At 34.3% G+C, this 13,118-nt stretch overlaps 1 pseudogene across 1 annotated transcript; it reads left to right on the top strand.

Moving 5' to 3' along the window:
* The first annotated feature begins 6,540 nt into the window (after positions 1–6,540).
* Positions 6,541–9,526, top strand: LOC143537042 (pirin-like protein; annotated as a pseudogene). Its single transcript, XR_013135979.1, has 7 exons — positions 6,541–6,733; positions 6,804–6,853; positions 7,826–7,864; positions 7,976–8,004; positions 8,098–8,160; positions 8,395–8,498; positions 9,043–9,526. The product of XR_013135979.1 is annotated as a pirin-like protein (transcript).
* The last annotated feature ends 3,592 nt before the right edge of the window (positions 9,527–13,118 follow it).

The following is a 13,118-nucleotide window of genomic DNA, read 5'->3' as shown; positions in this document are numbered from 1 at the left end:
TTATTGTTATCTGTGTTATGGTCTTTTGGAAGAATAGTAGAATGCATGCCAATGTGTTTTCTCAATACTACCATCCATTTGAAATGATAATCGATTATCATCAAGGTTGATGTAAAAGATAACTTGATTGCCATGATATAGTCAAAAAATGAATTAAAAGTAAAATTCAAATTCCTAAAGGACTCAAATTAAGGGATAAAGTATAAACGAGGGTTTAACTCAAATGATCACTGACTATCGGAATGCAGCATTTGACCGGCATCAATGGGTCACATCAATTTGTAACACTGTAATGAAAGCTAGTTGCGTAGACGTACTATCAACATTTAAATACATTATCCAAATCCAATATAAATTATAACTTAAATTATATGTGTATATCACACATAAAAAGATGAGAACCAGCATGTACTAACTTATGTCTTTTAAAGTATTATTTTTAATACTTGACATTGAATATTCTTTTCTTTAAGGCTAGAAGCTATGAACTCCACATGTGCGTGAAGTCCTTCGGTCAAAATGAATTATTTGTGGTGTTATGACGTTGTGCGTAGTAGCCATAGAGCTAGCGAATGTATGCTTCAAGTTCATATCTGTTGGAGCAAATATTAATAAGCAAAAGGAGGGATGCGCATGAAGAGAACATGTATGTGAACGAACTGGATGGAGTTTTCATATGCAACTAACAAATAACTTCACTAAGAAGCGAACAAAAGACGTGCAAGTGTGAGCTCACTGAGCTATTTAATCCTTAAAATATATTTAAAAAACACAGTGTAAAAAGGGTGGGTTAGTTGGCTATTTAAAAAATAGTGTAGTTTTTTTCTAAAGTAACCGGGGATGATGGCTATATAATAGCTGAAGTTGTAACATAAGTTTCTTTGAAGTTTGAAGTATGAAACAATAATTCCTGAGAGAGCGAATTGATAAATCAAGACAATGTGCAAGGTTTACCACTATGTCCATCATTTATCAACCAAATTATTGAAGATCAATCCTTTTAATTAATCTTTTAGTTATATTTTGGATCGATTCTTTAGTATCAGTTTATCGAGAAATTAGCCGATTTGTAAAAATTCATATGCCATGATTTCTTGAAACATAAAAAAAATAATAATTTAATTCTACTGAAACCCGTCATCAGGTAGCCCAGAACTTATGAACCCAGTAAGTATTTAGAGTCCCAGTTACTGACCCAATATTATTCCCTTCTAAATCTACATCCTACATATAATCCACGTATTCGTTCAGCATGTTAGGCTCCTTGACCTGGGCTGCCTGCTTGGGCTTAGGCCTGCAAGGATCACAACGGGCGTGGGGGGTTTCCGTGTCGTCATCCTTACTAAAGACGCTCTAATAATTTTATCCAACGTGTGTCTTCTAGTTCCATTAATTGGTTTATTAATAATTTATGGGAGGCCAGAGTTGAATTGTCAATAATATATTGTGATTTCAAAGCCAGTAGCCACACATAGTATTCATGATCACAAATCTTAGTGTAGGATACATCAAGGAAGAATTCAGTGAAAGTTAGGGAACTTCACAAAGTCTTGAGAGCTTCTTTTGGAAAAATCCATCAACACATCTTGAATTCGCAATTGGCAGAAAACTATTTCTTTTTGGAAGACAACATTTTTTTATTAAACTCCCACTCTTTAGAAAGGGAAAATGTTGGCCTCATTTTGACACAACGATAATAATGAAATTAGGAAGTAAGAAACTGTGATTATATTGATTTAATGGAACAATTACACACTAAAGCCAATCAAATAACATAGAAGAAGGGATGGGAGAATTAGATTACCTAGTTAGATGGTGGGAGGAGGAGACATGCTCATATCATTTTCGTTAATTCCCTTTTGGCTCTCGTCCGGTTCTTTTCTATCACCAGACTTTTTAATTTGTTAGGCCATATTTACTGGGTTAATTTGGGCTTGGTTCCAGTTCATAACAGAAAGCCTTATCTAACTCCTTGATATCACTAGACCAGCTACTTTCACAAGATAAATGTGTTGACCAATATGCATTGCTTTGTTGTCTATCGTGAGATGTTGTTTAAACGTTGGGAATTGTTTAAAGGGCTTATTTTTAGCTTACTTAGTATTCTCATTTCCTTCAATCTTGGTTCCTCTTTTCCACTACAACCTCTCACATACGAGAGTCTTTCTAAGTATTGTGTGTTTTATCTCTTAACATTCATAATAATAGTTGATACGATAAAAACTAAATAAAATACATGCCGGTCACCATCCCAATACCTAAGTCCTAACCCACAAAATTTGCTCACTACAAATATATTTTACCTGCTTATCGCATCAACAAATACAATCTAGACTAATACAACTATTTTAAAGTTATATGAAGTTTTAAGTATTAATTATAAATATGGCGATTTCGTTGCTAAGAATCCAAACCAGAACTCACGAGAGAGAGCAATCCATATCACCAATATGAAAATTAATATTACGAACTTAATTTCATTTTCATTGTAAAGGACCATCCCACTTTAACATAGAAGTAACTCCGTTTACTCGTAATTATCACTTATGTCGTTTACATTATAGAGCATTCTGATTAGGATACAAATCTGTTGTTCATTTGGGACCGAAAGTTACTTCTTTAGCCATATTCTCAGTATAAAATATTACCTACCAATAAGTTATATAAATTATTGAAATAGTCGGATGCAGAAAGGCGGAATCTTTCTGATTTAGAGGTGGAATACAAGCTAGAATGTAAAAATGTGGTGGAAGGTTTTAACATGGTTAAACTTCGGGATCTCCAACAAAAATCCCGAGTCAAGTGGGCAATGGAGGGGGACAAAAACTCAAGTTTCTTCCACAGTGTCTTCAACTCTAATATAAGTGGAAACCGCATGCATGGGTTATTATTAAATGGGGAATGGGTCACACCCGTTGTTATTGAAAGAGGCTATTTTTGAGTTCTTTGCTGGAAAATTTGTTGACCCGGTATTGCATAGACCCAAAATAATTCGTCCGAACTTAGCCAGAATTCGGGAGGGAGACATGGAGGGGTTGACGCGACTGTTTTCGTTAGAGGAAATAAAGAGAATGCGGTTTGGGATTGTGAGGGGGATAGGGCCCGGACGGGTATAATTTTAAATTTATAAAAAGGTGCTGAGGCTATCTACAATATGACTTTATAAGAATTTTTGATGAATTCTTCAAGGGCTCCTCGTTCAATTGGGGATGCATGTCATCATTTATTGCCTAATCCCAAAGAAAAAAGATCCAGTGGACCTAGCGGACTTTAGACCGATAAGTTTAATTGGGTTTATTAACAAAGTGGTGTCAAAAGTCTTGGTCGGGAGGCTAAAATCAGTAATCGGAGGGCTTATATCCGTGGAACAATCTGCGTTTTTGGCAAATCGGAGTATGCTAGACGGTCCACTAATTTTAAATGAAGTTGTGGCTTGGTTAAACAAATCGGGGATGAAGGGTATGTTGTTCAACAAGTGGATATTGATAAAGCTTATGACTCGGTTAATTGGGGATACTTGGACTCGATTATGATCCAGATGGGGTTCCCAACTCGGTGGAGGAGGTGGGTAAATGCCATTATAATTTCGGCTCGAGCTTCGGTTCTTGTTAACGGGTCTCCGACTCGCGAATTCCAATGCACCAGAGGGATCCGTCAAGGGGATCCGTTGTCACCGTTATTGTTCCTAATAGCTATGGAGGGGTTATCGGGTATGTTAAAAGAGGCAGGGTCGAAGGGGTTATTTCGCGGGATAAGGGTGGGGCATAATGGTCCAATTTTGTCTCATTTTGTGTATGCGGATGATGCGGTGTTTTTGGGCGAGTGGAACACGGCCAATGCGGTAAACTTAAGAAGAATTTTGAGGGTTTTTTCATGCAGTGTCGGGCCTAAAAGTAAACCTAAGCAAATGTCGGGTTTTTCAAACAAAGGTGGACGATGGGGAATTGTCGGGGATGGCCAAAATCCTACAATGTAGGGTGGGCGATTACCATTCTGGCATCTTGGTTTATATGTTGGAGGGAACATGTACCTTGTTAAATCTTGGGACCCGATAATTGAGCTATTTAAAAAATGACTATCTAGATGGAAGGCGGAAAACCTTTTGTTTGGGTTCGGCTAACAGTTATAAAATCGGTGTTAAATTCGCTTCCGACTTATTATTTTTCGTTATTTTGTGCACCGGAAGGGGTATTGAAGAAGCTGGAGCGTATAAGAAGAGTGTTTTTTTGGTGTGGAACAGAAGACAAAGCAAAAATAAATTGGGTAGTATGGGACAAAGTTATTGCCCCAGTTGGGAAAGGCAGGCTTGGTTTGGGTTCGCTTTCGGTCGCGAACTTGGCTATGCTCGCAAAATGGTGGTGGAGATTTAAACAAGAGAAAAATGGGTTGTGGCGTAAAGTGGTGTGGGCGATTCACCTCATAGCGAGATCGTGGAATTTCATTCCGGTCAAAATGGCAATTGCAGGCGCGTGGAGGAATATATGTAATGTTTCAATTTCCTTTGATTTGTTGGGTATTAACTTATGGTCCAACATGAAGTGGGTGATCGTTAGTGGGCCAGAAGCAATGTTTTGGGTTAATAATTGGATCGGGGAGTCCCCGCTCAAAGATCGGTTTCCTTTATTGTTTAAGCTTGAACGCATGAAAGGGTGCAAATTGGGTGATAGATTGATAATTTATGAAAAGGAATTGCGTGGGGTTTGGAGTTGGATAGGCAATTGGTTTCGACTGATAAAATTAAGGAGTTTAGGCAGCTTCTGATCCTTTGTAGCGGGCGACCGTTGGGGACGGGAGTGACAGATTAATATGGGGCCTAGACAGATCAAACAACTTTTCGATTAATAGGATTAAAAAATGCGTGGGGGAATTCTGCTATCCGGACACGGCTTGGGACTCCAATTGGAACAATTGGGTTCCAAAGAAGGTATGTGTCCTCGCGTGGCGGGTGGGGTTGGAACGTGTGGCCTCGTTAGTTGAATTGGCAAAAAGGAATATTGTACGTGGGTCAGTGTTATGTCCGTTGTGCGGGGAGGTGGATGAAACGGTGGAGCATGTTTTTACTTCTTGCGGTTTTGCACAAGATGTGTGGCAAATAATTGCACTTTCGTGTAATATACCAAATTGCTATGAGTTTAGTGTTCGAGATATCTTGGAGATGCACAAGTATTCGGGCTTCAATAGTGACAAAAAGAAGATGTTCCAAGGGGTTTACCTCACCACATTGTGGGTAATTTAGAAGGCTAGAAATGAGGTGGTAGGGAGACCGGCCATACTGGGGGAGGTTGTTGAAGACATCAAGTCACTAGCGTTTCTATGGATAAAAAACCGGTCTAAAAGAAGGGCACTAACTTGGGAGAATTGGAGACGTTTTGATATTTGAATATTTATAAGGTGGTGTTTTTAGGTGTTATTCTCAGGTGTAAGAAAATTCTCATCCCGTTCCCTATCCATATATATCATATAATTACACTAAAAAACATTATATTTCTCTCTCCTATTCAATTAAATAATATTTTTTTATACCTTTTTATTACAGTTTTCTCTCTCCACCCTATAATTTACAAAAAAATCATTACCTTTTCTCCAAATTTACAAAAAATCACTACATTTTCCCTCTCCATTCTATAATTTACACTCACAACTACTCACAACCTCACCCTATAATTTACAAACCCTCCTCACATAATTTTAGGGGATGGATTGGGAATGCTCTAATATTGGTCTTTTTTAGACCTTTGTATCTTTATATATATATATATATATACACACACTCACACAAATGAAATTAACGTGCTAAATGTGAGAATCAAGTAGAGTAATTATATATACAAGTAGAGTAATTATGTAATCACATCATAGAGTAATTACGTGTTTAACACGTTAATTTCATTTGTACGTTAACTTTCCCCTATATATATATAGGGTTAGGTTAGAATAAAAACCCACTTGAGTTGTGAAAACTTTAGAAACTCATTCTCAACCACATGTTTTTAATTAAAGATTAAATCTTTTGGTCCACAATTAAAGTTAATAAAAAATATAAACATTTTCTTTTTCCTGAAAACATATATAAAAATTAGTAAAAAAATAGCAAAACATTTTTTTTATATTTTCGATGTTTTGTATTAAATGTAACAACATATATTAAATGTAACAAAAAAACCAATGTTACATAGGGTTTTCACAACTCAAATAGGTTTTCATTATATATTTTACATATATATATATATATATATAGTCTCTGTTGGCCGTTTAAAAAAAAGGCCACAAGGACAAACTAATAAAATACAGAGTCAAACATGCACTTTGTAAGCCACCGTTAAAAAAACATTATGTACTTTATAAAGTCACGTTGCTCACGATATCCACACATCACAATGACGTAAGCTTTCGATGTGAAAAGAATCAACATCAATGTGGAAAGTATCTAGATGATGGTCACAGTGGGCAGACACCTAATTGGCATCAAATTAAAACACCCTATAAATATGACATACCTCCCGTATCATTCCCACAATTTAAGTCTGAAAAACGTAACGCATGATATTTTTGAGATCTGCTATTACAACTCATTATCAAACCACAACTCGCGGTGTTACGTAACAGCAAATTTGTCATGTCGACCGCATCGGAAGCCGTGGGATTCAGTAAACCGAGATTGGTGACAAAGAAGGTGTTGGCCAAGAGCCAGAGCGAAGGCGATGGCGCAGTTGTTCGAAAGAAGCATCGGAAGGTGATCATCGCTTATTGCTAGATTTGCTCGCATTATTCGGTTGCTGATTAATTTGTGGGTTGTGTTGCAGGCCGGAATTGAAGTCTCTGGACCCTTTCCTTATGTTAGATGAATTTTCCGGTACTTCAGATAAACTTTCAAATATTCTATTAGGATATTATTTGTGCTTGATGTTTTGTAGAAAAATAAAAAAACTTGATTTTTAATTTAGGTTGTGAGAGTCAAAGCCAACATCTTTATGATTTTTGTAGTTACACTTCATTTGTTATTTTATTCATTAAGTAGACATCGTGTATTTTTTTATTAGGTGCCCATGTAATTGTCAGATCTGTTCACATGTATAACGGTAAATTAGGTAACCCTAGTTTGAGAGCCAAATTTTTTTTAATAAATACGGCGACGGTTAGCCGTAGATGGGCCATCATTTTTCTTTTTTTTTTTTTTTTTCTGATAACACTTTTAATGTTGTTTTTCTTCCTTTCAATTGAACCCTGACCTGGGTAGGGAAAACTCCCCTACCACCCTATGTCCCCATCAAAGTGATGGCGATTTTATCTTGATAGTTAATTTTCTTTTTATATATAAAATCAAGTTGTTAAATAATAATTAAGTTTCAATATTGTTTTAACGATTTTAATGTTTATTACGGCTCTATCATTATGCAATGTTATAAATATTATCTTTTGAAATTAAGTGACTTATGATTTATATACGAAACTCATATTATGTTTTTATTATTGTTATTCAAGTTGATTTAAGCGAAACAAATATAAAACTTGGTTATTATTTAATAAGCTTTTCTTTTCATTTTGTTTTTGCATGATGTACCTCACACAGTCACACTTCATTTAAATTTTTAAAAAACTTATGACTAATTCGTAACAGAGATTTATATATATTCTATTTATATCTCTTGGTTTTAAAAAAATATATTATTTAAAAAAAAATCGCAAATACTCAAACTTAAAGTGGTTTTAATAATTTGACATTGACATATTCTCTAGATTGGAGGGTAATGAATAAAGATTTTGATAGTTTTGTTTTGTTAAAAAAATTGGCATTTTTATTAACATTTTAAATTTTGTCGTGTAGTTTCTCCACCAGCCGGATTCCCCGACCATCCCCATAGAGGTATCATCCTTTTGTTCTTAATCTGCATTCAATTCATTACTTTATGGCATTTTTTTATTTAACTCTTAACTGTATGTTTATTATAACCAAATAATTGTATATTTTGTTCAGGATTTGAGACTGTTACATACATGCTAGAGGTACCCATTATTTGTTAACTATTTATTTTATATATTTTGTCACATTTTGTGTTTTTCGAAAGTGATTTACATGAATTATTTGTATTCTTTCAGGGAGCTGTTACCCATCAAGATTTTGCTGGGCATAAGGGTACCATCCGAGCTGGTGACGTCCAGGTAGTTGCTCAAAGAATTTGCATTTTGCCCAAACATTATGCTATTACAATAATAATCTATCTATTATATTTTAATGAAATATAATTTCAAAAACTATGCTATTTCAATAATGATCTAATTTATTTTTAATAAAAATAACCAAAGTCAATATATAAATGTGTTAAATCAATAAAAATAGCCTAAGTCTATATATAATAATAAAAATGTGTTAAAATTGGTATGTTTATGGTCCAGTGGATGACAGCAGGAAGAGGAATCATTCATTCAGAGATGCCTGCAGGCCCAGGAGCCCAAAAGGGGTTGCAACTCTGGGTCAATCTTTCCTCCAAAGACAAAATGTAAGAACACTTCATTTCACATTCTACAAAAAAATTAATAAATACACAACATTTTATCCGTGAGTGTATATTTCTGACGTTACACGAACCTTACATAAAATTTGCGGGTTTCGGTTTAGTCTAAACAGACCTGCCAACATTTTTAGCTTAACGAGTTGTGTTTGTGTCAACCTGGTTGACCCGTTAACCCAATTATTTATTTATTTTTTTTGTCATATTAAAATATGTTTTATGTAATAACTTACGGGTGCTTTTGATGTCAAAAATTAGAAATTTAAAAATAAACAAGCATAGTTTAAACATAGGTGGCTAAAAATTTAGAAAAAGGAAATGCAAATTTAGAGTTTTGAATTATGTAAAAGAATTAAATAATACTTTTTTCAAGGTAAATAGGTCGTGCTTGTGTCAGCCTGCGAATACACTTGTCGTGTTCAAGTTTATTTGTGTGACAGATTTCTAGGTTTAACCCAAAAAGACAACCCGCTTAGTCAATCTAAATTCATCTACAACGTCGACTAACAATCTAACCGTTTGTTAAATGCAGGGTCGAACCGAATTACCAAGAATTGTTAAGTGAGGACATAAAAAGGGTTGAAAAAAATGGAGTCAAGGTCAACATCATTGCTGGAGAGTCAATGGGGGTCAACTCCTCGGTTTACACTCGAACTCCCACAATGTTTCTTGATTTCACTCTTAGCCCGGGAGCCCAAATGCACCAACGTGTCCCAGAATCTTGGAACTCGTTTGTGTATGTGCTAGAAGGCGAAGGTGTGTTCGGGTCAACGAGTTCATCACCAATATCGGCTCACCATGTTTTGGTGTTGAGTCATGGGGATGGTTTGAGTGTATGGAACAATGGGCCGGAACCATTGAGGTTCGTGTTGATTGGAGGGCAGCCCATTAACGAGCCAGTGGTTCAGTACGGGCCTTTCGTGATGAACACGAAAGCCGAGATTGAGCAGGCTTTACAAGACTATCGTAATTGCAAAAATGGGCTTGAAAAGGGCAAGTATTGGAGATCTCAGTAGGATATGGGTTACAAAAAAGATGGCTCAATTTGGCTTGTTCAAAAGATTTCAATTTCTTATACTAGAGGTGATAATTTTGATTTATTTAAAATGGATTGATTTGAGTTGTACTCTAATTTTTTAGAAAACAAGTCATGCCAATTCATAGTGTTTTCACATGCTTAAGTGTCGTACTTGCTTTACTAGATGAATTATGTTAAAATTACTATATGAGTTAAGGTTATGTGTAGTGATTAACTGGTTATGTTAAAAGGCCATGTTAAATTGTCAATATCCATTAGTTAACATGAGTGTAATGGTTTTTAACTAAAAGTTGTGATTTGGTTGATTTGCAAGTGGCCTTCCTCTTCACTCTCCTCCCTCTCCTTTCGTTTAAGGCCTTGGCACAGAGAGAACCCTGCGCGTCCTTGGTTGGTGGCGGCGTAGCGGGGTTGGCGCCTTGGGCTGCTGAGTTGGCAGTCGGTGCCCAACCCCCCACCACTACACCTAGTCTAAACTAAACTCCGCCCGTATATTAAACACATTGTCGTGACATGTGAATGAATTGGTTTTTACTTTGTATATATACGACCCGGTCTATTTATTTGAACTAATAAATCGAAACTTATTCTTCATTGATTCAAATAATTAACATATTTAATCAATCCATGATTCATCCTTTTAAAGATTGAAATCATATCAAATGAAAGTTTTAAAAAAGTTATATTCTCTTTCAAAATCGAAAAGAATTTTAAGGTTTGTTCGGAAGCCTGTGCTTGCATTTGAGCATTGACAATGGCTTGACCTTAGTGTGAACATGAAAATTACAGTCAGTAACATGAGCCTCTCCATTTTCTAACCGTTAATTACTTTGCTTTTTTTTAAATGACGGTATTATAAGACTACTCACTTTCCTAATATGGTTGTTTACAGAATAATAATCCCAAGAAGTTTCTTGTTTGTGAAGTAAAACATTTTTAGTCAACCAAATTATATTAAAATCGCATCATGTGCTAAATAGTTACATTACTGAAATAGATCATAAAGTATTGCCAACGTTATGGACAGCGTCACAGCATCCACTTCAATAATATATCATTTCAAAACATTAAATAATAAGTTTTCATAATTTTCAAATTGTTGGAGAAAAATATCAAATATCAAACATCAAATAGATTTATCGTTAAAATTTGCATAACTTACTTAAAACAGTAGTTCATTTGTAGTTTCCTTTCAGTGGGAGCATTTTCTATTAACGTTTTAAATATATTATAAAATCACTGATTGTTTAGTTACAATGGAAGATAAAAAAATATAATACAATGACTAGGTTATGTTCAAATAAGAAGTTTGATTTTCCTAATAAGGCTAAGAAGAAGGGTATTTTAGTCTAACACTTTAATCTCAAAACCCACTTACTTTAATCTCAAAACCCACTTAAATTAATTTCAAAAACCCACTTACATAAAACCCAATTGCATCTTCACTCATCTCCTACAACCACCACCACTCCACCGCCCGCCGCCGCCACCTTGCCAGAAAAGTCCAAAAAAACAAAATGGAAAACGCTATGAAAAATACAATGGAAAAAAACATAATGAAAAAAAAAACACAATGATAAAAACACAATTGTATGACACAATGGAAAAAACACAATGAAAAAAAAAAACAAAATGAAAAATACTATTGTATAACACAATTTTGTAAAACACAATTTGTAAAAAAACCCACTATTTTTTTTTAATTTTTATATTACAATATGGTACTCATATAAAAGATAAAAAGACACTCGTTATTATGGTAAATTTGTTTTTCAATGAAAACATTGTATAAAAAAGTTATGGACGTTTAAAAATGATGAGAGAATTTGACATGTGTCTTATGTGGAAAGCTTAAGTCAACAAATGTGTTATTCCTTTTATACCCTTCCCCTTATGTTCACACTTGATTTCCCCCTAAACTAATCTCAACCCTTCATGTTCAAAATCAATGAACAAAATCACTTCTTATCCTTTTTACAAAAACTATACTTCCTATTATAACCTAACCCTACAATGACTAATATTTATGGATACTATTAATTAAAAATTATATGCAAGCTAATTATATTGAGACAATCACTCCAAAATATTGATCAAGCATGATTTGCTTTTTTATAATCAATTGATTTGATTACATTCTTTGATATGCTCCCGCAAAATGGACGCCCACATGATAAGTCCAACCTTGATTAAAAGTGTGTGATTATGGTATTTAAGAAATAGAAGAAGTTTATGAAGTTGAAAATGTAAATGGAGATGAAACAAAATAAGATATATTTTATGTGTTTTTTTTTGTTTGGAGGGTGAATAAAACAAAAGATAGAATATAAAAGGTAGAGTTAGCCGGAGAAATGATGGTTGCAGCGGTGATAGGATAATAGGTTTTGCAAAACCTATTTGATATAGATGGAGAAGTAGTTGTGTTTGAATTACCCACTACAATGGTGATGTAAGTAGAGGTGTTTTTTTTTCTTTTTTAAGGGATTTCGATAGAGATGTTGGGATCATAGTGTCCGGAAAAAAAATATAGGGATGATCGGAAAATTTAGGGGTGATGGACGGCGGTTTGCAAGCTAATAGGATTAAAAGTTTTCTTGTTGGGGATATGAACTCTAATACCATATTAACGTTTTGAATATATTATGAAACCACTGATTGCTCAATTACAATGAGAGATATTAATACAATACAATACTAATATTTAAGCATAATATTAAATATAAATTATATGCAAACTAATTGTGTGGATGCAATCACTCCAACATATTGATCAAGCATGATTTGCTCTTTCATAATCAATTAATTTGATCACATTCTTTGATATTTTCAACGTTATGTCTGTAAGCCCATTCACATCCAACATGGCCAACGAAATTATGGAAAAAGATATTATGGATGTTTGTCTTGAATTCGTCCTAAGTTGATGGAGAAAAACGGTTGATTAAGATGTGGTTCATGGGTATTTTGTTGATCAACCAATCAATCATATCCGGTTAAAATTTCGTTATGAGTACATGTTTGCCAAGAGGAAAAATCATTGGATGTATTAATTTACAACTTTATTTATTTGGTAACTTATTTTTAAATGTATTCTATTATTACAGAGAATCAAAATTAAAAAAATATTCTTTTATAAAAATTAATTTGTTAAACTATTAGTGCGTCTTTCTATAATAGTTTGATTTTTTTTTTCTAAAAGTGGTGTTTATTTCAAATATTTGATCAAAAGGGTGTTAGGTATGTAAAAATCCCTATTTTTAATCACAAGAAGGTGCTTTCGGCGTTAGTATTGGCGAAATATGGGAACACGTTAGGGAGGGGTGTAGGAGAGAGCATAATTGTAATCCATTTATTTGCCGCTAGCAATAACAATTTAACTTTTATTCGACGCTACCAATGGCAATTGATTCTTATTCGTCACTAACAATGACAATTAACTCTTATTCGCTACTAGTAATGGCAAGTTAGTCTTACTCTGACATAATGCTTTTCATTATATGATTACTCTCTTATTCGTCAATACTAACCCCAAAAACCCCTCTTGTGATTAAAAATAATACGATAAAATGTAT

This window comes from Bidens hawaiensis, unplaced genomic scaffold, assembly GCF_021521415.1.
Source record: "Bidens hawaiensis isolate Kalapana, Puna unplaced genomic scaffold, B.hawaiensis_p1.1 tig00011078_1, whole genome shotgun sequence".
NCBI classification, from domain to species: Eukaryota; Viridiplantae; Streptophyta; class Magnoliopsida; order Asterales; family Asteraceae; genus Bidens; species Bidens hawaiensis.
Note: the sequence above shows the minus strand (reverse complement) of the source record. Positions and strands in the feature narration are given on the sequence as shown.